The sequence below is a fragment of the Lepidochelys olivacea genome (genome assembly GCF_965140295.1).
Source record: "Lepidochelys olivacea isolate rLepOli2 genome assembly, chromosome: 2".
In the NCBI taxonomy this organism is placed as follows: Eukaryota; Metazoa; Chordata; order Testudines; family Cheloniidae; genus Lepidochelys; species Lepidochelys olivacea.
The window spans coordinates 177,020,566-177,044,103 of NC_140412.1; the positions used below are offsets into that span (position 1 = coordinate 177,020,566).

A 23,538-nucleotide genomic window follows, 5' to 3' on the forward strand; every position below is an offset into this window, starting at 1 on the left:
GTGATAGAACCCGCTCTTTCCCAAACACAGCGATGACCGCTGAATTATAAAAAACAACAGACCTTTCAGACACTGAGCCAAACCTTACAGCCTTTACTCACATGTGTAATCCATTGGCTTTATTTGGGACTACCTGAGTCTAAAAGGTAAAATCCTTTCAAAAGGATTATACATCTGAGTAAAGGCTGTAGGGTCAGGTCCCTTACAACCCTTTCTCCCCACAGTGCTCTTCCCACATAAAAGTTTCTTGTTTTAAATTTGAAGGTTCAAATCCAACCGCTCTTATTCAGGCAAAACTTCAGTGGTTGTATTGCCTGAGTAAGGACTGCTGCAGATTTGGACCAGAGTGTTCTTCACTGTGTTGGATTTCACATAACTGCAGACTGATTGAGTATCTGGCACTATAAAAAGATCTTTTCAATAACACATCTAACCAGAAAAAAAATCATTCCAAATATTGCTTCAAAGAAATAACAGAATTTGAGCCACATTTTCAGACTTCTTTTTACTTTTATCTTTTTGGTTTTGCATGCTATCAAATCATTTCCTCCAAAAATCTCCTTTGGCACTGCATCTTTTGTACTAAGAGTCACGTTAATGTCAAGATAAGCTATAGAAAGGGGAGGCAACGTGGTCAAGTGGACAGCACACTAAACTGGGAGTCAGGAGACTAGGCTCTATCCCTAGTTCTGCTTACTGTCCTGCTGTGTTACCCTGGGAAAGTCAATTCACCACTCTGTGATTCTGTTTTCCCTCCCACCCTTTGTCTGTCTTTGGGACAGAGTCACAGAGTCTTAATATGTCTTTATAGAGTCACTAGTCCAATGGGGTCCTGATATATCAGTTGAGGCCTGTAGGTGTTATTGTAATTATAATAAATAAAAAGAGCACTACTAGTAACTAACTGTAGAGGACTGAACACAATGACCACCAGGGTATTGCTTTCACAGTACTAAAAAGTTGTGCAAATCTTCATGCCGAAACATTTTTTCTGCGTTTTTGCGAAAGCCTACTTACTTAGTAGTGCGTAAATGAGACATTCTATTGAGGATAATTTCTTTTTAAATTTCTTTTTCTGCTGTTCACTTTTTCTTTAAACAAAACACTGCATAGAATAATGGCCCAATCCAGGGTTCCTTTATGCAGGAAAAAAAAATGTCACTAACTTTAAAGTACAGAAAATGAAGTTAAGAACCCTTTTGGAGAGGGGTTCTGGCTTACATGAAACTTTGTACCTCTGGTAAATCTTAATATGAACTAAGGGAGCAACTTTGAATTCTATAGTTATTATATATGGGCTTTTTATAGTGTCATGGCAGGAATCACCAGGTGGCGTTGTTACCAGTCTTCCAAGGTCATTTTCTTAGTGTTTGAGCAAGTTTTGACTCTTGGGAAGACATGCTGTTGCTGTTAGGTTATGTAAGGTTTTGTGAGGAAACAGCTTCATTAGAAAGAGAGCTGTGGTAGCAGGAGGAGAGCTTACTCTCTGGATTGAGCTCTGATTAGAGTCAGTTCTTGAAGCAGAGTTGCCTCCTAGGAACTGGACATTATTGTTGGGCTGAAATTCCTAAAGGAAGGGATTGCCCTGTGTGCTGTTTGACCATCTCATTTCAGGACTGGTGTATGTGTGTAAATAAAGAAAGTTACCCTTAGATTATACCCACACACTGATTTCCCTTCCAGTGAGGAGCCAATTTGCAAAGCCCCAAACATCCACGACCACTTGGGGGGAGCGGGTGTGACACTGGGGTCAGAAGAAGGGGCAATAAGATTTTCTTCTTTCATTTTCAATATGGTTGTATAGCAAAATAAAAGACTATGTTCATTTCTCAGCATCTAATCTGTGACTAAAGTACACAACTGCATTTCTACTGGACCCCAGGGAGGGTATAGTTCATTCATGTCACTCATTGGTGGTGGCTGTTAGGCTGAGTACATTTTGGTGTAAGTCCTCATGGGTGCTGCTAAATTTGCCCACAATGCCCATTCATTAGAGTCTATTCCATGGACTGTTCCTTAAGGTATTAACATTATGGACAGGTATGGCCAGAAACAGTGAAGCTATACAGGCAGATTGCAAAGATTGAGTAACTAATCTAGTGGCATTAGACCTATCGATCCATCTACCTATTCTGGCATTTTATAATTCTGCCCATTACGGTAGTATCTGAGTGCCTTTCATATAAAATCAATAGCAAAGTCCCTATTGGACTTCACTGAGTCTCTGACATTTCTCTGGGGTAAAAATACTGCTTGGGGTGGAGTTTTTTGGAGGGTTGGGATTTGGTTGGGTTTTTTAGAGTGTACAGAGGTGTAAATGTGTAAACACTACTTAACATTTTTTAGCAATCCCCCAGAAGAAAACATAAAATCATCACTGACAGAGTTTGCAAATGACAAAAATTGGGGGAATGGTAAATAATGAAGAGGACAGGTCACTGATATAGAGTGATCTGGATCACTTGGTAAACTGGGCACAACCAAACAGTATGTGTTTTAATAAAGCTAAATGTAAATGTATACATCTAGGACAGTGGTTCTCAATCCATTTACCATGGAGGGCTGCATATGCAGCTCTCTATGTATTATGTGGGCTGCATCCACGCAATATATATACTACCTGTATGGCCTTGATGATGTCACATGGGCCGCAACTGTGTGCTGACTAGGCCACAAGCGGCCTGCGGGCTGAAAACCACTGATCTAGGAACAAAGGATGGACGCCTTACTTATACAATGGAGGACTCTGTCCTGTGAGCAGTGACTCTGAAAAAGATGTCAGAGTCATGGTGGATAACTTGCTGAACATGAGCTCCCAGTGCGATGCTGTGGCCAAAGGAGCTAATGTGATTCCAGGATGCATAAACAGGGGAATTGCAACTAGGAGTGGAGAGGTTATTTTACTTCTATATTTGAGACGGTGCAACCTCTGCTGCAATAGTGAGTCCAGTTCTGATATCCACAATTCAAGAAGAATGTTGATAAACTGTAGAGGGTTCAGAGAAGAGCCATGAGAATGATTAAAGTATTAGAAAACATGCCTCAGTGACAAACTCAAAGAGTTCGATCTATTTATCTTAACAAAGAGAAGGTTAGTGAGTGTCTTGATCGCAGTATACAAGTGCCTATGTGGGGAGTAAATATTTAACAATGGGCTTTTCAGTCTAGCAGAGAAAGCTGGGAGGTGGTGCTAGACAAATTCAGACTGGAAATAAGATGTACATTTTTAACAATGTGGGTAATTAACCATTGGAATAATTTACCAAGGGTTGTGGTAGAGACTCTATCACTGACAATTTTTAAAATCAAGATTGGATGTTTTTCTAAAGATCTGCTCTAGGAATTATTTTGGGGAAGTTCTAAGGCCTGTGTTGTACAGGAGGTCAGATGTGATAATCACAATGGACCCTTCTGGCCTTGGAATCTATGAATGTTGTGGCTATCATTCTTATGGTGGATAAGCCTTTTCCAAGAAGTAGTTTCGCAGCAATTCCTAAACACATGTAGATTCTGCTTCACCTGATCTTCTCTGGAAGTTTGTTCCATAGCCAGACCCCGTTGGCCAAGAAAGCTTTATCCCCAGCTCTTGTGTGCTTTGTCCTGTGCTCTTTGATCTGCATTGTCCCTGATAAGTACAAGTGTCTCAGTGGTTCAAAGACTGAAATTTGGTCTTTGATGTAGCTGTCTTCAATGTAACTAGAGACCTCATTTATGCAAGTGCAACTGTCTCCACATTGAACAGTTAATTGCAAGAAAACCTCAATTTAGATCAGATGTCAGGCTTTGCTCCCAATCTTGTCTGAGCATGTGGCAGCGCACAGCTAAAATGTACAAGGCAGCCTGGAACCAGAAGAGACTCAAATCAAGTAAACTGTCTGGTACTAGACAGCAGACCTGAAGGATAGGTTGTTTCTATTTTTATTGATATTGCAGACAGCAAAATAGCAGTTCCTGGTTAAAGGGAGCCATCAGCTGATAAAGGGTCCTCAATATTACCCATTAATTCCTCTTAGTGCTGTGGAATAGGACAAAGGCAGCAAAGAAATGCAGCTTTCATGAGAAGAGAGAAACCAGGCTCTAACCCCAAAAAGATGTCCATGCTGTTGCCGCTCTGGAACGCAGATGTTCTGTCTCCCAGTCCCCAGCTTGCGCCACTAGATTATCTTCATCTCCAGACTTGGGAAAAAGAATCCAGGAGTGATTTCTTCCAATGCCACTTCTTAAACCACTACCCCACACTAAGCCACAGAGACAAGAAGAGGGAGTATGTCAGTATGTCTACATGGCAGCTGGGAGCATGTCTCCCGGCTCAGGTAGACAGACTTGCACTAACTCTGCTCAAGCTAGCAGACCAAAAACAGAACTGTGGCACAAGCGGCAGCTCGGGCAAGCTGCCTGAGTCTGAGCCTGCACAAACCCTTGGATCTGAGCTCCAAGCTGCTGCCCATGTAATGTCCACACTGCTAGACCGCTATTTATAGCGTGCTAGCTCAAGCAGAGGTAGCAGGTGTCTGTCTACCCAGGCTGGTAGGCACTCTCCCAGCTACAGTGTAGACCTACCAAGGTGCTTCTCTCTACATGCATTTGGTGAGCCTGGGCAACAGGAAAAAAGAGCAGCAGAAGGCCTTTGCTCCTGTTTTTAATATCCTCTCCCACACATAGATATTGACTCCAATCCTTTGCTGATTTCCTGCCAGCCAATTCTTGACCCCTTCACCTCCAAACAAAGGAAAGGCAGAGCTTGGTACAGAAATGAACACACACAGTCAACATGGTAAGTGTCATGGACTCACAGGTTGTGCCCACTCTTTGCCCGTGTAAGCATGAAAATCTTTTGAGAATCTGGTGCCTACTGATTAAAAGGATATAGGCCCTGACTAAAAGTCCATTGAAATCTACAGGAGTCTTGCCATCTACTTCAGTGGGCTTTAGATTGGGCTTTTAATGAACACTTACACTGCTAATTATTTGCACCCTCCAAATTATACTCTCCAAATAATTTCCAATGTTTACAGCTGCCTTTATACCATCGATGCATATGGCCCATTCTCTCAAAATTCCTGTGATGGTTAAATAAATATCATGTAGCCTAGTGTGCAAAGCATGTATATAGACCCACGATGGCCATTGTCCCTTGACATTATCAGCCTGACCCACTAAGCTTTTAAAGAAGCTTCACAGACTACTACTGGGATATTGATTATAAAACCTGGCCTTAAAAGGAGTAATTAATTAAAAATCTCTTTCTACCTTTCTGTCCAGTGTCAATATGCACAGGTTTTGCACACTGTGCAACTTCTTACTGATGGTCAGACATTGCTAACAAATTTCTCACTCTTCTTTTGGCTTTTTGGCAGTCCACAATGGGTCATTTTTAATGCAATTTCATTTCTTAATTAAGCCTTCCCTGCGGTATTATCACTGGGGATTATTTCCATTTGATTCCTTTATTTAAGAACAGAAAGCCTGAGTAAAAAGACTCTCCCCCTGCTTTCAAAGATTTCCTTCCAATTAACCCTCAGAAAAGACGTGTGTTTTAAAAAGTATATAACATTCATGTTCAGTAAAAAAAAAATCTCATTATAATAATGATCAGGGGATTGCAAGGAAAGTGAAGATAGGGCCAAATTAAAAAAAAAAAACAGAAAATAATGTTTCCTATCCCAAATTTTACAGGACAGAGATTCAACTGCACAAATGGGAGTCAGGCACTCAACTCTCATTGAGTTTCAATGGAAGCAGTTTGTTACCTCTTGTGTGCTTCACAATAATTGTTGCTTTTCTTAAGTTTGCAGTTCCTGTATTCATGGGACTATGGGCAAATCTCAGTTTTCATTTTTTTAAAAAATATGTTTTTAGGCCTCATGACTGCAGATAAAAGCTTGAAAACACATCCTCTAAGTACTCCCAACACCAGAAGACAAAAAGACCCCAACCTGAGATTATTTTAAAAAAAAAATCACATAATTTTTAAGCCAATCATGTGATTTTTGAGGAGCAATTCATGATTTTTGAGGGTTGGCAATACTGTGGAAAGTGGGTGCCTAACTGCCCCGTGAGCCGTAAAAACCTCCCCCCTACGTGATTATGTGCTAGTGACTGTATCTGTGTGCTTATTGCTGGTCACTTCCTTGCCCTGAATGTTAGATCATGCACATGCCACGGTAAAGCAGTAAAACAAAGTCATAGTAGACAGGGAAAGGAAAACAGCAATATCCTATCAATTAGTGATACTATACGCAGGAATGAAAACGCTAAAAGTGTTGCAGAGCAGCATCAAGAACAGCAGCTTATTCAGCGAGAACATATTAATTCAAGGGTGTGATAATGAGGTTTTCCTGTATTTTAGAAAATGTAATTACCATGCTTCTTACTAATATACGGTGTCACCTGATCTAATATAATACGTATATTAACATTACGCAAAGTCTGACCAATAAGAATTTATATCATGCTGCTCTGGTCCTTTTCAAAACATAAGACACAGTCCTTGCCCCAAAGCCTTACACAGACAAGATAAAATACAGCACAACAGTTCAGATAAAAAGGGGAGCGAAGAGATGAGTTGTGAAAGACTATTCACAGAAGAAGCAGGTCGTAGAGAAAGATTTGGAGGAGGAAAGAAAGGAGTCACTCAAGCAGTCACCTACTTTTTGTTCACCAAGTAGAGGGGGTAACATCAAAAATGTTGCAATACCACAAGGTGGGAGGAGAGGAAAGGAGCAGTTGGATATAAAGTCTATTAAGCAAAAGTGAGAGGACATGAAATGGAGATGTAGGTGGCAGTGACATTATGCAGGAGCCTGAAGGTGCAAATGAGCATGAATTACATATGGTAAGGAGATAGGGAGGCAGTAAAGGGATTCAAAGAGGGAGTGACATGCTGAGAGTGACAGAGAAGAAAGACTACGCTGCAGGAATGTTTGGTCTCCCTGCCAGTCTGTCCAACTGAGAAGATAACAGTAGGCAAGTTTAGAGATGGGTATGGGGAAAGGTTTTAGTACTGGGGATAGAGAGGAACTGAAACTTTTAGTGACATTAGAAACGATTAAGAGACTGTAAACGGAGCAATCAAAGAAGACACCAAGATTGCAAGCCAGGAAAAAAAAATGAATGTGTCAATGGTAATACAGAAAGGAGGAAGTAAAGAGGGATTAGAAGAAAAGATAACAGATTGAGTTTTGGACAGACCCAGTTTGAAATGGTTGTGGAGCATCTATGATCAGGAGTACAGGTGGGATGCAAAACTGCACAAAGGAGCTGAGATTGGAGGAAGAAAAAGGTAGTTTTGAGTGTCAGCACAGAGATAGTGGCTTTAAAAAACAGGAGTGGAAGTGGTGGTAAAGAATCAGAAGAGGAGGGGACCAAGGACAAAACACAGAGATGCCAAAGATAAAGGAAGAAAAGAGGATAAGGTTCCACTGAAGCGGACACCAAAAGAGAGGTCAGTTACGTATGAAGGGAACCAGGAAAGAACAGATCACAGAAATTGAGAGAAGAAAGTAATCAGCAGTGTCAACAACTGCAGACAGTTCAAGTAGAATAAGAATATACAAGTGATCCTTGGACTTTGCAAGACACTTTGCTGTATATCAGTTCCTGAGTTTTGGTAGCTTTGTATCTTTTCCATAACCACTGCCAACAGGTCAGTTCCGTCCCTTTTGTTTCTTGGTGCATCTAGTGTAAAAAGTATCTCTGAAACAGAGCCTAGTCTATCACCACATAGCAAGGACACATAAGGGCAACAAAGGGGCCTTTATGCCAAAAGGGACTCAATAGAGAGGCTCCACAGACATTCCAAGGTCTGGCATGGAGGATTTCATTTCACTTTATCTGCCTACTCAAGCTGCACTCTGCCATAAGGATTTGGCCCTACCTGTGGTGTAATATAAGTAGCTTGCTGCAATATACATTATAATTTTACGTAATACCAGAATTAAAGTCAAGACTGTAATATGGTATTTATTACTTTTTAATGTTACCCACTCAAAATAAACCGTACTTGTATAAAAAGTCTTGATACTTTCAGAATAATAAAGTTGCCTGGAGGAAGTTGGGGAAATACAGAACCATGCTTTTGAGAAATAACCATTACTAAGAATATTTTACTTTTTTGTATCTGATTCTGGCTTCACTGCATTTAACAAGTGAAAACTTGCCACAACACTGGCATTTTACAGGTTGAACAATAAGAATGACATAACACAGGAATGGCAAAATAGCTTGAATACTTAGAGGACGTTGATACAAGGTGGCAGAGGTGATAACAGTCATCTCAAGAGATCATGAGAGATTGGTCTATCCAACTCCCCTCCAGCAGGTATCCATCAAGCTCTGGTATGCTGCTGGGGCACTGCCCAGACCAAATGGCAAAACTTTAAACTAATCACATTATAGTGCACTAGTAAACTTATGCTTATCCAGAAGACAAAAAAGAGTACTACAACAAAAGCAGCTCCTTATTTAAGTATGAATCTACTTATTTAAATAGATTTTCACTATAAGAGTTGATTTTAATCATCCACAAAAAGAAATTAACCTTCCTGAAATTTTGCCTACCATATCTTGAACAGAACAGATTTATTATAAGAAATACCACTCTTAGAACAATAAAAAATATCGATTAGCCTTCTCTTATTTCATTATGTTAGATGTTACATCTTTAGAAGAGAACAATGAAACTATGCTACTGCTGCAGAAGAATGTGCTCTGAACAATGAACAAATGAATGACTGAGCAAACTCACCCACTGAGAAAAATGCAATCTTTCCACATCAAAATCTCAATACACCAAGCAATATAAATAAGGGCTTGCAACAATATAATGAGAATGACTTATAGGGAAGCATATGAAAAAAAATCGTGCACATTTAAGATTGTTCACCACAGAAATGGGAAGTAGAAGGCGAAATGCCCTTAAAATGTTTTTTGTGTAGTAAAGGCTATCATTCTCCTGCTCAATAAAATGAAGTCTGGTTCTCACTTTCATGGTAGATGTAAAGTCAAAACAGTACATTTCCTTCTTGATTAAGCCCACTTTTGAACACTCTGCTGTAGCGATCTTGCCTTCACTGCACTAGAGCATAGCACAGCTGGTTAAAATATGGACCTTTACTTTTCAATTGAACATAAGAGGGTCCCAATTTCAGTTGGAAACAAAGGACCAGAGCAATGGAGCTATGCTGATTTACACAACCTGAGGTTCTAACCCAAAATATTTTAATGTTTTACATGCAAGCATGGTACTGTGAAAAGGAAATGCCAGCTTCCACTAGCAGGGTACTTTGAAAAAGAGGGGAGGAGATGAGGATGTGGAGGAAAGAGATAATGATGAAAGGATTCTAGCAGCAAAATGTTTGTTCTCAACTACCAGAAAAATATCTGCAGAAATCTGGAAGAGCACTCTAAGGCTATGTGCACTGAAAAAGAAAAAAGGAGAATAAAAAAGGAAACAGGGGCCTAATATAAAATGATTTTGTTTAGCCATAATCTTTTTTTTTTTTTTTTGAGAATGATAACACATAGTTCTGTTCCTCCCATAGGTTAACTTGCTAACTTGGTTGTATAGCCTGCAATGTGGTTCTGTGGCCTGCAATGTGCAGGAGGTCAGATGATCATGATGGTCCCTTCTGACCTTAAAGTCTATGAGTCTATTGTTTTCTTTTGGTATCCCAATCTTAAAAGAATGTGTTACAGAAATGTTAGCAGAAGTTCTTTATGGCCTTCAACCCCGTAGTCCATTCACCTGTAACCCATGAAAATATAATACAACCCATCACAACTATTTTAGACCTCTTTAGCCAAATGCATCTCAAGTGTAAGGCCAGTGATTTCAGTGGACTTAGGTCAGGCATGAGATTGGACCCGTATAAATAACTGTTTTATATTTGCACTTCATCAGACTGCTTTTGACAGGTTCTCTTTCCTTTCTGTGTGGGAGATGAGCAACCCCGAGAGAGGAAAGGAGTCAGCAGCAACTTGACTAGGGTGATCAGAGCACCTATGCATAATAATACATATATTCAAGAAAATGGACGTAATGAGATATTTTTTAAAAAGAGAGTTATGGCAGCCTCAGGGCAGCCTGCATGGAGATGAATTCAGCTCTTTACTCTAGTATTCAGAGAAAACATACATAATTATTACACTGTCTTAGCAACTGCCATGCCAAATAACCTTGATCAACAATTCAGAGGTGTGCCTAATTTGCCATGTCTCTTGTTTTAAATATATAATTCATGGATTCTTTATAGATCATAGTAATGCCTCTATCTTACATTCTGTATTGTGACTTAGCACTTGGCTAAGACTTTTCAGGGCTTCTTGAACCCTGCTTCCTGAATACTGCTACCTGCAAGATCCGACTTGGGAGCAGGTGCAGCAGTGCAAAGATGCAATGTGGTAAAAGATGAACAAGGAAGCCTACTTCAACAGCAACCCTGCAAAGGACAGAGAGAGAAGCAAACTGTCGGAACTTAAGTGCAATACAAGAGGGAGGAAGGATGGAAAAGGAACATCACAGTAAAAAATTAGTTCACTATCTCTAAGAAAGTCTGCTCATCAGCTCTGAGTTTCTCTACTAAAATGCTGTTCCACTCCAAAAAGCAATTATGTAAAAGTCGCTCCTTTTTAGTCAGCAGTTCTGCTACTTGTGGTGTATTCAGAGATTACCCTCTGACTTCAGTAACAAGAGATTTTACTTCCCTCTATTACTGTCAGCCCTGCAGAAGAAAAAAAAAGTTTGAGAGGGAACTAAATTCTCATCCTCCTCATTCATTGTCAACAGAATTGACAACTAAACTCCATTAAGAGGGCCATGTATGTCATCCAAACATCTTCAAATTATGCCTTCTGTTTGTTATACCAGTATAACACATCTGAAAGTGATAGAGTTTACATGTGTAACTGAAGGCAAAATGTGAAGACAATAAAGTGGCCCTGGAGTAGGAATTTGGCCTAGAGATTCACTATTACTGGCAATTGTGCACAACCCAGAAAGAACACAGCTTGACTTTCAGGTCCTTGGCTGAGTTTGAAGGGCTGGCAGTTGGGGGACGGGGGGGGAACAACTTATCTATTAGCAAATTTTAACTGAAAATCCCCAGAACACAGTAAGTGTGGGACCCCGTATTTATTTTACAGTCTCTTTTCAAAGTAGAATCTGACTTTAATTATCAAATATATATGGAAAGTTCTCTCATCACAACTTGGAAAATAGAAGTCTTTACTCATGGTTATTGCACATAGTCTCCATTTTAGTCAAGGGTATTTTTACATATTTTAGGACTACTGGATAAGGCCCTAAATGTATATGTGTTCTCATGCACTGGGATTTCATCTCATACTTCACAGCTGCCCATATTCTGCTTTAGCCACCAAAATCCATACCAAGAACAGTACCAGAAATCCGAAAACTACTGCATTAACCAAGCCTAACAGAACCAGTTTCTTCCAATTAAGACATCATCAGGACAGATCTCAAAAAAAGAGCAAAAGTATCAGACCAAAACTCAAAAAGTTAGTAACTAAACAAGGCGAACTTGGTCTCCCTGTGAGTAGGGTGACCAGATAGCAATGGTAAAAAATCAGGACGGGGGAAAATGGGGCCCTATAAAAGCAAAGCCCCTAAAATCAGGACGGTCCTGATAAAATCAGGATGTCTGGTTATCCTACCTCTGAGTTAACAGAAGGCCAGCAAGTAGATTGTAATGATTCTGAGAGAGACAGTAGATCAAAGAGGTCACAAATCAACCAGACTGATCATATTCATGATGAACCTGTCCAAGCTACTAGCTGGTACACTGTTAATCAGCACTCTCCTTCATGATGCCTTACCCACTCTGTCTATTTCTTGCCATGCTGCGAAGAGAATTGGAAGAAAGCAAGCACAACTTGGCCTCTTACAATCCATGAACCTCCTAATATTTACATATGTGCATGACTTCAATAAGACAACTCAAGCGAGTAAAGTTAGTGGGACTACTTGTGCACCAAAAGTTATAATGTGCATAGAGCACTTGCAGAATTGGGTCAAGAAAAAAAGGTTGCAAGGGCCATATTTAACTTAGTCAAAAGTCAGAATCATACATTACTAACAAATAATTCCCACAAAAGAAAATTTGCATCAGCTGATTTATTTCCAATCATTGGAAAAAGAATATTACAATAAAAACCTGAACACACACATAACCCAACCACCCACCACCAACTTTTATTGCCAGAGATTAATTTTCTTGTACAAAGAAACACCTTGCTAAAATATATTTTTCTATTAGCTGTGCATTATGATGTGCACAAAGAATAAAAGGACATGACATGTATTTTATGAAATGCTCCACCAGGTTTGGTGAAATGTTAAAATGGTTCTTAGGGATGGGCGAACTTTATGATATTCAAGGCTCACGGATTGCTTTTTAAACAAATGTGGAGGGTTCCCACAGCACATTCTCATTCACACTCTGACAAGAGTTTGAAAATACAGAAAACGCCCTTTCCTCCAATCCAGCCATCTCCTCCTGTAGCCTCTTTTGGGATATCACTTCTCCCCCCTCTTCCCACAAAAGTCAGAGGAGAAGCAGTTTTTGTAGAATGGGGGAACACCAAGGTACACTCCGACCCCAGTCTGGGCAGCCAACCCAATTCTGAGCATCCAAAAGTCATATTCACATGGAGGTGAAATGTACAGCTATCAAGTCAGATTCTGGCTCTCTATTGCAGGTGTACTAGGGAGAGAAGAAAGTGCAGGAGAACCTTCTTCCCATCCCTGACTCCTACCTGGGAGCATCCAGAACACCAATGTTCACGCTAAACTCTCAAAGAGGGTAGGGCAGCAGGCAGATCCTATAGCTCCAAAAAGGAGATTAAGGACCTGCTCTTTAAAACCAGACCTCCTGAAGGCATTCTTCCTGCTTACGTTCTCTGGGAATTGCCACTTAGCCCCTTCCTCTTCCTCCTCCTCTGAACCTTAGCAGCAAGGAGATGTCAAGCAAAACTACAAAAAGGCCCGTAACATTCTACTGTACCTCCATTAAAGTCCCACCTACATTTCCTTCAGAGTCATTGTTCATTACTAGGGGAAAGCAGAAACCATGCCCCAATCTTTCCCTTCCCCTTCCAGTGATATGAAAATCCAGTGTTTGAGACACAATAATTTGTTAGCCTGGCCTAGGCACTTTATGATATGGGATCTCTCTGCACCTGCTTTTTCCTTTTATGCAATTGGACGCACAAACCAGAGATACTTTAGCATTCAAGACATTTATGCTGAGATGATATATTTTAATAATTTGTTAGTATTGTCCTAGTATAATTGCTCAAACACAGACATTATGTTTTTTGCCTACATCACGATATTAGGTACAACCAAGACAATATTTTAATTTAAGAGAATTATTAATCCATGTTTTCATTGTGTGATGAAGCCATTCTGCAGATTGTTTTTTAATTTGGGGTCCCAGTTCTCCGCATCATCCCTTGAGTTAATTTATACAAATATCTGCACAAATATTGGCCCCAGGTACAGCAAGAAACAGAAGGAGCAAGGAGAGAATGCCATAGCCACATTGCCACCTCCGATTTCAGATTTACGGGGCTTTATAAAAACACTACAGAATATAAGATTTTTTATTCTCCCAATATGGCACTGTGGCAAAATGCTAGATTATGATCCAAGACACTACTGAAAGTGCAGACAGAATTGTAATGTCTAGGTGGACAGTGCCCCTTTTAGTTTACTACTTTGTTTTTAATTAAATAAAGTAATGAAAAAAAATGAAGAAAAATAAAAATAGAATGAACTTTGGCCTTCATAAACAGTGTTGCCAATTCTCATGATTTTATTACAAGTAATGCAATATTTGATGTTTTATCGAAAACCCCAGCTCCTGGAGTTATATGATTATGTGAGAATCTCAGCTTTTGGGAGAGTGGTGGTGTTTGTTTTTTAAGTACGTTTCTAGTCCTCACGTTTGCAGAAAAAAGATTAACAATGTGACCAGAAGGTATCTTAAAGACTCAAGAATCAGAAATAGATAGAAAGAACCCAACCATTTAAAAATATCTCATGATTTGGGGGGAGGGGTTCCAACTCATTATTTTTGAATGTTTGAGTGGGCAATACAGCATATATTTCTGTTGCTTTGGATCTGATGTTAGCATGATTAGAACAAAGTTTCAAAGCTTGGGACTGGCAAAATAGTAGCCCATATTCCTTGTGATGTTCAGTTTTGGATAGATAGTAAAAATAGGCCAGATTCTGCAGTCTTTAATTGAACAAAACTCCCATCATATTTAGTGGGAGCTTCACTCAATTTTGGACCATGGAATTTTATTTAATAATAGTCTTTCCATCTTGGCTTCAAGTTACTGTTATGACTCAGTACATATATGTAGTATTGCTGAGTCATGGTGCTGACCCAGCACTGCCTACTATTTAAAATTATATGATGCATTCACATTGCATAATTTAGCTTTGTCAAAGAATCTCATCCATAATCTCTACATATCATGTACAATTCCATAACCCAGACAGCATACATCTTAATGGCTAATGGGCTTTTCATGAAGCCTGAACAGTATCAGTTTGGAAATCTGATGTTCCAGCTTCAGAATTAAATATTTCAACTACTGCCAGATGCATCTTATAGTTGCAACAAAAATTTGCCATTTACAATATGCTGCTTCACATAGCATATACTGAATGCTCCTCCTCCAACAAACATATATTTATATGCAAAAAAGAAAGCATTTCTATATAAACTCAAAATGATGAGTGTACATTGTACATCTTTTCTACCCTAATTAATTATACAAGCCAAATATTGCATGGCCAATAAATGATAGATGTGCAGCACTAAATGTGACAAAACAACAGTTTGCCATTTTGCTGAGTCTGCAATAGGATACTGGCTGCAAAATAAAATCACATACCTTCTTAAAAGAATACTATCAGTATTGACAGGTCCCAATTTGACCTACCTTATTGCTTCTTATATATGTTAGCAAAGTCCCTGTAATTTATGTTATACCAGTGTTGGTAGGTGTGTGTTTGAAAACAATGCTTCAGTAGGATTTTTTCCCTTTGGGGAAAAAGGAGTGCATCACCAGCACAGCAGCACATTTAGGATTTGGAGACGGTTACCCCCTCTATTCTGTTCTCAATTCAGACTTTCTTAGAATTGCACCAGTGTACATGAGAGAAGGATTTGTCCTAATGTCTCTTTATCCCAACACCCATTCTTTTTTTTCCTTCTTACTCTCTCCCTCCCCCATGGCAGGAAGGAGGGGGAAATAACAAAAACTAGAACTTCTTACTCCTCACCCACCCATGGCTAGAAGGAGCAGTAACAGAGATCTTCCCTTTTGCAAAAGTATACCATGATAGCACACAGTGGTTTTAAATTAATATTGGCAAAGCCTGAAGCACATTGATCAGTGCATCCAGACAACAGCTCCATGTGAAATTTGGGATTATCCCACATGAATTTCCCCTCCAATAAATCCTATACTCCACTGAGTTGCAGTTTTCCCAGATCCCAAAAATCTGGCTCTGCAGCCCAGTGTGTGGTCACGAAGTGGAAAATCAATTCAGTAAGAAGACAGATTTCAGTTTCTAGTTTTCAAGATCTTATTGTTAACTAAACAATATTTTTAAAATGTAAAATATATAACATAATAGCACCTTAATTTTCCCAGATGACTACTGAATGGGCAGATGGATGACAAATCATTCTATCAGATCTCTTTAAGGTCTGTGTAGACTACATGTAAGAAATTATTCATTTAATCGAAGTTCAGTTTTACCTAAATATAGGCAATTCAGTACAGGAGACCTTCTGTACATACTACTGTTTTAGGAGTTAAGAACTCTCAAGTTTAAATGGGTTTTAATTTTGGGACAAACATGTATTTCAACCTAAAGACCTAGATGGGAATTTAACTTCAGGCTTTAACCAAATGTCAGTGGTCTACCAGTAGCATGGCCACTCATGCATGACCAGAATACCAGACATCACGGTGCCTATGGGAATGGCATAGGCCTGCCCCTATGCAGAACGTGTGAAAAAGAGAGGCGGCTTTACTCAATCCATAAAAATGAAACCTCAGCAAAAGTCTCAACAACAGCATTTTTGACGGGTATGCACACATTTTCTTCCCCACCAACCTTACGTTCTCCATTAAGGGAATGTTGGCTGCACAGAGTTCTCAAAGAACTCTGGGATATACTACTGTGCCCTGATGTCTAGGATGAGTTTGGCTGATCATTTATTTTGAAATCTCAAAACAAGAGCATGAGGGTTCTCCCTTGTTAGCCAGGTAATGAAACAGCATAAAAAAAGTATATTCAGAAGTACCATACTTTACTATTTGTATTATGATAGCTGCTATAGTCCCTACTCAAGATCAGGCACCATTGTGTTAGGTACTGGGCAAACACCTAGTGAGAGAGAGTCCTTGCCCCGAAAAGTTTACAATCTAAATAGAAAAGTTAGACAAAGGGTGAAAGGGGAAACAAAGTCACAGAGAGATGAAGTGGCCAAGGTCACCCAGAAGGTTAATGGCAGCCCCTAGACTAGAATCCAAATCACCCCGTACCCAGTTCAGTGCCTTATCCACTCGATCATGCTACCTCTTTACATGGTATTCATTCTATCACAAAAAGAGGGCCTGATTCAGATCTCACACTGGTGTAAATCAAGAGCAACTTCCCTGACACAGAACCAATATAAAGAAGAGTAGAATCTTGTTCACAGCCTCTAAAAGTACTCAGGGCCTAGGATTTCAAGGAAATGGGGAGTCAAAACGCTTAAGCACAACATGGCCCATGCTGAAATTCCTAATCATGGCTACTTCAGCTGAGCTAATACATCCACATCCTTTTTTGCTTGAACAAATGAATACAAACAGGTGTTTTTTTCTCCCATGGGATAGACCTGCAATCCTTAATTAGCCAAAACTCCTATTGACACAAATGGGACAGTTATGAGAGAAAAGAATGCAGTCAATCGCAAATTCCCTATGTGTTCTTTACTGGGGTTGGATCGTGGCCCTGATTTTCCACTATTTGCACCATGTGGAAAATCAGGGCCACCATCCGACCCCAGTAAAGAATACATAGGGAATTTGTGATTGACTGCATTTTCTTTTCTTACACCTCACAAAAATGGGTATGAATGCTAACATTTGATAGTGTTTTACACCCACTTTGACCTGACTGCAAAGAGGTGTAACTGAATACACATGGTGCAACAATGAATGAGTAAAGAATGAGGCCCAAGAAGCCCAAATGTCATCTTTTGCCAGCTGCTCATTGGTCAATGCAACAGAATGGCATAACCTGAAACTGCCCACCTGGAATAAATGGATTATTCAATTATAGGATGTCCTAGCCATAGAAAAGATGACAAACTCTAAGAATGACTCATAAATCAGTTCCTTTACCACTTGGCTACCATTCATGGAGTATGACGAAGATGATCCTGGCCTGAAGAAGCCAAAGAACTGGCTAGCTTTTCTTCTTATTTTTCAAACATCTTGATAAGCTCAAGACTTGATTGTACATCATTTATTGGAATATGTGGCCAGCATGCCTTTTATTATTAATGTCTGCACTTTTACTTTTTTCTCGTCACATCAGCATGTGTTTTTTCACTGGTATGCACAGAGAGACACAAGAATATCCTGTTTTCTATTTAAGAATAAATCTCAAGGTAACGGTTATGTCAAATTTGGCCCAAATTCTAAATTTCATGACAATAAATGTTTACCAAATCTGATGCCAAATGACAATGTATTTGTGGAGGTTTTTAAAAAAGAAAATAAATACTTACCTACAGTATTTGCCATACAGTGTTTATGAGATTGTGCTGGTCCATGGAAACCTGATAGTAAAATGGACCAAAAATTAAAACCAAACAGAAGTTTTAAAAAGAAGTGAAATTGACTCGTCTCTTTATTGTCAAGACGGAGAGAGATACTAAAAGTAAACAGTTAAGCAAAAGTAGCAAAAAAATAAAATAGGAAGGTGTTTCAAATTCTTTGAATTTTAATGGTCAGATTGATATACCATAGATAACACATGAGAAAATAAATGTGGGTATATATTTTAAAAATATACGCCAAATCATCCTCTAGGAGGGTTATTCATCTAGATGTTATTCATCTAGGTTTTGACTCTCTGGCCATGCTTACACTCGGGAATTTTACAAAATAAATAAAAATGGAAGCACAAACAAAAGCCCTGGTGTAGACAAGATTCTGGTGACTTCCAGTGTGTTTACCACCATGTTAGTTACATTTACTGGAAAGCTGGTTTAGCTAACATAGCAGTAGAAATAGATGTGGTGGTGGGAGCCCTGTCTACACTAGGGCTCCCAATGAAACGGTCATTGGTGGGATTTTTTTTCTAATTCCCAATATGGACAAGGCTAATGAGCTTCCACCTAGTATTACCATCACAGTGGTGGTATTTGCCCCTCCAGAACTGGAAGGAGTTCAACTTCCAAACAGATAGATCTCCCAAGGTCTTGGCAGATCCACAAAGGCACTACGCCTTCATGCTGCTTTCTGACCTCCATGGCAGCACAGCCTCCTCAGGAGCCATTCTGCTAATGCCTTCTGGATGGCCACTCCTTTTAGGGGTAGGGAATTTGCTGTGCAGAAAGAATTGTGTTAGTTAAAGATGACAGGGTCAGCATTTATTTAGTCCAAGGATCCACATGGAGTTAGGGATGGGGTGGCAATACATTGCCAAGGATAGTTGCTGAATGCAGACACTAACCCTCCCTCTACCAGCTCCCCTATTCCCCATCTGCAGTCCATAAGCACTGACTTCTCCTGTTTTCTATGGATACTTGACCCCGGCTCTGCCCCCACTCCACCCCTTCCATGAGGCCCCGCCTCTCTCCCGCCTCCTCCGCTGAGCACACCACATTCCCACTCCTCCCCTCTCTCCTCTCCCCTGCCACTAGCGTGCAAACAGCTGTTTGGCGGTGGCTGGGCGGGAAATGCTGGGAGGTAGGCGGAGAAGCAGGGACGTGGCACGCTCGGGGGGGGGGGGAGAAGGAGGTGGGGCAGTGGGGGAAGGGAGCTTGGCTGCCGGAGAGTGCAGAGCACCGACTAATTTTTTCCTGTGAGTGCTCCAGCCCCGGAGGGCAGTCTATGCTGCAGTCTACTTCCTGCAATGTTTAGCCTCTCTGTGATCAGGAGGGAGAGAATCCTACAGAGCCGGCATTCCTCCTTTCTGTGCCCCCCACCAAACCGCAAATCCACTGCTGTTTGCACTCCTTCCCTTGCAAGAGTGGAGGGGAAAAACTGCCCCTATATGATTTTAAGCCTGACCGTTTAATTCCCCACTCTTCACTTCCACCTGCTCTAGTCCTGAAGGGGACTTTTTAAAAACACTAATTGAAATGTTACAAGCTCCTTTGATCCATCATTACCTTAAGATACTGTAAGAAGGACATTGGGGAACAAAGATATTAATGGATAGTGAGATCTTTCTTGAAATGGCCATATTATATAGATGTTGAAAATCAAATGGGTAATAAGTGAATACCTTCATGTCTAAGTTTGAAGAAATGCCAGTTAAATTGTAAGTGATTGTCTTGCAGGATAAATTGTACATCTTTGTCAACATATGAGAATTTAGTAGTGCTGGCAAAAATCTATCATATAGACTGGAATTTTTAGTTTGGGATAGAAGTGAGCTGTAGCTCACGAAAGCTTATGCTCAAATAAATTTGTTAGTCTCTAAGGCACAAGTCCTCCTTTTCTTTTTGTGAATACAGACTAACACGGCTGCTACTCTGAAACCTGTACTTTTTTTAGTGGATTTAGGATAATAAAATGAGTCTGAAGTTCTTGATTTGTCCAAATTAGGGTTGGATTTATTTATTTTTAACAGTTTTTGCTTGAGTAAAAACTACTTAGGAGTCACTTAACTTATGTTAACTTAACTCCTTCTACCTGTTTAGGAATCCAAATTCCGAAGTGTGTGCTTGCAACACACTCCTTAATACGTTATACAAGAGATAGTGCATGGCACATTTTGGTTCATTTACTGCTCTTCTCAAGCCCTGACTATGCAAAAACTCTGATTTTAGCCAACTCTTCAATTCAATATTTTCAAACTAGAACACTACAAACAAACAGAACTAATAGTTACTCTGGAAAGACATACTGTTTCTTCCCATACCTGATTGGGAATTCCATCACAGGATTAATGTTGTACATTGACAAAAAGCACACTGCTTTTTAAGTTTATTTCTGGTGCTGGCAAATGGAAATAAACATAGCACCTATGTATCCCGGTGATGTGTGTATTTCAGAGACAGGAACAAGCCAAGTACAGACTGCAGCCAGAATACATGCTGTACTCCATTTACAAAAAACAAACACTAGACAGAGGAATGATAATCCCTTCTTAGTGGAAAATCCAAATTTTCAAAATGAATCCCCAATCTAAAATGAATTACTGTAATAACTACAATCCTAGTATGGTCACTGATCAGAAAGGCACAACTGACAGCCTGCTGTGTGACATTTTTGGTAAAGCAGTTCCATATCCCCTAATTGCTGCTCTCTTCCTATAGGGATACGTGCCCCACTGAATCAGATAGCAGGATATTAAATGTATGAACAAGAGGGTAGCAGAAGGATTCTCCTTTAGTCTGAGTGATTGTTGTACAGCCTCTCTACGCACTTCAGCTGAGTGCAGCGTAAAAAGGTACTACTGCAGCTCTAAATTGAAGGATACAAAAAACTAGATCCAGGCCAAATTATTTTTCTGCAACTATTAAAAACAAATTACACAGGCTGTGGTGCAAACTGAAGCCAAATTAACTGTATGTGCACATGCTATGCTAAATGATAAAAGCAGTATCTGACCGTTTTACAAGCTATATTTTTATGGCTATGCCAATTGATCTTAACATACTTAAAATAAGTGGTGACAATTCAACTGCCTATGACAAGTGATAAAAGACTTAAAATGTTATGATGTAATAACAAAAATAAACGTAGCAATTATACGATTATCTCAGAACAACATAGAGAAAAAAAGCAAACAGTTTATGTTTAAAAATGTGCTGCATTATCAAGGAGCCAGAAACTGAAGGGAGGGGAGCCCAGATAATAATAAACATCATCAAAAATCCAGTATGGGACTCTTTATTGTAACCTCTATGTTCCCATTCTCAAAGTGAGGCCAACTACTGATGGCATGTAACTCACAATAATTCTACATTATTTGCTTGCTAGTGAAATTCAGGTGACAATCGTTAAGCAAATAATCAAACACATCCTACATGCTGTCCTGAGAACAAGATCCACTCCACCGTTTCCCGCTCCCCATCAACACAAGCATCCAACACACAGCATACATATGGCTTTCCATTTCCCTTCCCAGATCGGGCAACCCCAAACCAGCGATGGGACTGAAAGATGCCCTGAAACAAATGACATGGCACACACGCGCACACACACACACACAACCCCTGCCACTGCATCTTGAGTTCTGTATCAAAGGGGTGAGGCAAAGCTACACATTTGCCATCCTAACCCTTCAGCCAATCATCTCTACCTGTTTCAGTCCAACAAAACAAATTGCCTGGGGGAAGGAGGGCTTCTTTGTTGTATGACCTGCCAGCCCATGCACGCTAATATAGCCAGCAGCATGGACCATTTACCAGAAGGCCCACGTCTTAATAGACAACCGGGTCCCTTCCCTCATTGACAAGAGCCCACCCTTCCCCAAACCAAGCAAGCTATGAACGTTATTGCTGCCTTTTTACCAACACCCAGGCTGTGCATCTGACTCCCCACACCCCCCGGTTTGCAGAGACAACCTGTCATGGGGGGGGGAGGGGCGGGCAACTACCTCTCCCCACCCACCCACCCACCCCCGCCTCCCCGACTTGTACCAGGAGTAAAATTAAGCCTCCCCAGGGGCGTCCAGGGCCTTTTCTTCCCCTAAGAGTCGAGGGAAGAAGAGCCCATCCCGCCGCGAGCGGCTGTGCCTGGGGCGGGGGCGGAGACGGGAGGGAGGGAGAGGCAGCAGCCCCCTACCTGGAGGATGCCGGCCCGGGCACAGATCATGCTCCCCCGCGCAGGAGCCAGGGCGGGTTTTAGATCCCACACGTGCGGCTCCTGGGCAGGCGCGCGGCAGCCCGGGGCCGCGGGAGAGCTCAGCGCCCGGCCCGCGCCGCGTCCCCTCAGCGCCGGCGGGGTGCGGGTGTCAGTCCCGGCGGAGACGCCCCACAGTCCAGCAGCACCGGCAGCCGCACTGGTACGCCTGCAACGCTAATGCCGCTGCCGCTGCCTGCTCCCTCCTCCTCCTCCCCCCCCCCCCCAGCCCTACCTCCAGCCTCCCTCCCCTCCGCCCCTCTCCGGGTACCCGGCGGATGGAGCCAACCGCAAGCCGCGGCTCGCACTCCTCAGCGCCACCCGGCCCTTCCCCGGCTCCGGCTCCGGCTCCTCCTCCTCCCGCCCGCACACACCACCAGCCTGTGCTGAGTCTTCCCCCATCGCACGTATCGACTCCAGCACACTCACACGCCTGCATGGACGCGTGTCGTGGTCCAGCACGCTCCAGGAGTGACACCGCTTTGGACTACACCTCCCCACACAGAGATGTAACGCACGCACACACACAGGACTTGGGACCCAAGACCCCCCATCCAGGCTCCAGCGCACACCTTTCGCCCTGAGCATGGTAGTTCACGGCCACCCCTTCCTCCTCGCAAATGGAATGGCACGCACGTGCACACCCGACTCCTCTGCAGCCATAAGGTCCAAGTCACACCTAATTCCCTCGCGGAATTCACCACTTCCCCGCCCCCCTCACGCATAGAATCCGGGACACGCTCATTTAATGCAGCACGCACAGGATTACACACAGAATCCAACGAACGCACACTCGGATTCCATCCATCTCACCCATACACACACTGGCTCTGAGTCAGCTCTCTCGGCTACGCTGGCACAAATGGGCAGTAACTATTGCAATCAAAGGGGTTAGCCTGGTGTAAGTGAGAGCAGCACCAGGCCAAATGAGTCCAGCTTGCCTTCTTCTCCATTTCCTTATATTGTTTTCAGATCCCTCCCAATGGCTCTCCCCTAGCCCGTTATCCTCATGGGTGCTCATCATCAATTTCTTTCTCTCACACAAAAGAGACCTATCTGAAATGATAGCCCGGGAAGGCACGGTTCCTGCTTTAGCAGCTGTACCTCCCTCTCTTGGGGACCACGCACCATTCAATTTCCTTCCTATCTAATTGGGGATCTCTGCGCTCTCTCCTCCCCCACGCTCCCAGTACTGAGAGCATTTTACGAGTTGCACTTCTTGACAAAGAAAGGTGGAGATCTCCAGCTGTAACGGGCAGCGTACTGGTTGCAAACCACAGCTAATGAACTGTGAAAAGGTGGCACGCACTCATTACGCCCATGTAGGTTCCGCATTTGTGCTAGCATCGAACTCCTGCATCAATCAACTCACCAAAAATAGACAAGAAATGCTGCTGGGGGTTTCCAGTGAGCATC

The 23,538-nt window shown here is 41.5% G+C and overlaps 1 protein-coding gene across 1 annotated transcript in view; it reads right to left on the minus strand.

The window, feature by feature from the left end:
* Positions 1-22,191, minus strand: part of HECW1 (HECT, C2 and WW domain containing E3 ubiquitin protein ligase 1) — a 349,448-nt gene extending 327,257 nt beyond the window's left edge. Inside the window, exon 1 of the mRNA XM_084619634.1 lies at positions 22,066-22,191. The gene's annotated coding sequence lies outside the window, so the exon portion shown is untranslated. The remainder of the gene's footprint in view (positions 1-22,065) is intronic.
* Between the last annotated feature and the right edge of the window lie 1,347 nt (positions 22,192-23,538).